Raw genomic sequence first — 1,817 nt, forward strand, 5'->3', positions numbered from 1 at the left:
TTACTAACTTCTCTACTAACACAGAAAATGATGTTTCCAGCAGTATACTTGAAAGCTATATGCCAACAACTATATAAAGCCCAAGTACAGCATTTTAAGGCAGAATGTACACAGCCACAGGCAATTTTGACTTATGATTACTGAAAATTTTGTTTAAAGCTCAATAGTATAACAATGCACAATTCTAAAAGTATCAGATTAACAAAACATGTCAAAACATCTAAGTATTTTAGCCAGGCATGGTGGCTGGCACACGCCTGTAAACTCAGCACTCCGAAAGGCTGAGACAGGAGGATTTCAAATTCAAGCCTAGCCTGGACAACTTAGAGACTAGTCTCAAATGAACTGGGGAATGCAGCTCCATGCAAAGGCCCTGAGTTCGTCTCCTGTACTGGGTAGGGGTAAATGCTTTAGTATTTTCATTTTAAAAGTTTAACTTGACTCACTTTGTAGATTCAAATGTTAGCTAGTTCAGAGCCCGGGATTTAGTTCAGTGGTGCTGCCACCTGCCTCGCAAGGGCAAGGTCCTGAGTTTAATCCCTGATATCAAAAAAATAAATAAATAAAGTTTGCTAGTTCAAAAATCAAACAAGGTATTTATACTTGAGGATAGCCTTTCTATATAACTTCAACCTTCCTTCTTTCAACACTCCATCATTCCTAACTTTTCACCATATGATCTTATATGACAACATACAATAATAGCTACACCCTAAATATAAAGCAGTATGAAGAACAGGTGTGACACTATTTAGATGCGTATTTTTTCTTCTAAGCCTAAATTTGCCCCAGAAAATAATTTTAAAATAAATACAAATAAACCAAAGTTAAATAATCCTTTCAAAAAGATGAAATAATTTTGAAATCCAAGACATGAGCCCCATACTAATTAAACATGTTCCAAAAGTTAGGTAGTTATCGCAGCCTATCAAAAGTTCACATGAAAAGAAAGGAGTTCTACTACTCTCTACGCACACAGAAAACTACTCAATTAGAAAATGTCCTGAGGTCCTCAAATATTAGGTACATTTAACTTGACTCCATAAGTTAGTATGAGGAGAAAAAAAAAAACACTTTAACTTCAAACTAATGTTATTTCTCAGTCGTTTCACAAATACAGCAGAGAATCTAATTTGGCTTTGCAGCAACTAAAAAAGAAGAGTGGAAGGAGGGATATCTAAAGAAGAGTACTCTAGAAAGAAAAATTCAGTGTTCAAAGCGTGAGTCGTAAGGAACTAGACGGAATGCAAGAGAGTAAAGCAGCATCCCAGGTAGGTACTCAAGAGTTGACGGTGGGAAGTGAAAACTTCACAGGTCTGCCGCAAGCTCTAGAGCCTGATAGAAGCCCAAGAAAGAAGCGTGACTGTCAAGGGGAGACTGCAAACCAAGTCGTGGAGCAGGGGGGCAAGACAGGCCAAATAGGAAAGGGGGGGTCCAGGAAAAGGTGGTAACATGCCCATCCCAGTCCATCTCCTCGGGTTCTCCATCTCAAAGAGCAAACAGGAGCAAACTCAGTGCCCTGCAGCCCCACGCCAAACTCCCAGAGAGGAGCTCGGCCCCACGTCCCGGAGTCCGGGAAGGCCGCCTCCGGAGGAGCCCCCGCAGACGCCATACTAAAAGTCAAAATGGCTGCCCCGAGGAAGCCCGCACCGCGTAGCTAGCGAGGGCTGGGGAACGGCAACTGCGGGAAAGGGGGAGGGGGGCTGGAGGAAGAGCCGTCGCCGCGACCGTCACCGCCCGAGTCGTAGAGGTAGGTCCTCTCGGCCTCGCCGGACGCGGGCTCCGGGCTGGAGGGAGCCCCGGCCCCACCCCCCGGC

The 1,817-nt window shown here is 44.1% G+C and overlaps 1 protein-coding gene across 5 annotated transcripts in view; it reads left to right on the forward strand.

The window, feature by feature from the left end:
* The first annotated feature begins 1,250 nt into the window (after positions 1-1,250).
* Positions 1,251-1,817, forward strand: part of Ap4s1 (adaptor related protein complex 4 subunit sigma 1) — a 56,084-nt gene continuing 55,517 nt past the window's right edge. Inside the window, exon 1 of one of the 5 annotated variants that reach the window (XM_010633560.2) lies at positions 1,251-1,271. The gene's annotated coding sequence lies outside the window, so the exon portion shown is untranslated. Of the gene's footprint in view, positions 1,272-1,418; positions 1,751-1,817 lie in introns of those variants that run through there. The other 4 variants (XM_010633561.3, XM_033765117.1, XM_010633559.3 and 1 more) reach the window with 4 other exon arrangements.

This window comes from Fukomys damarensis, unplaced genomic scaffold (genome assembly GCF_012274545.1).
Source record: "Fukomys damarensis isolate Sample0158 unplaced genomic scaffold, DMR_v1.0_HiC HiC_scaffold_17, whole genome shotgun sequence".
Classification (NCBI taxonomy): Eukaryota; Metazoa; Chordata; class Mammalia; order Rodentia; family Bathyergidae; genus Fukomys; species Fukomys damarensis.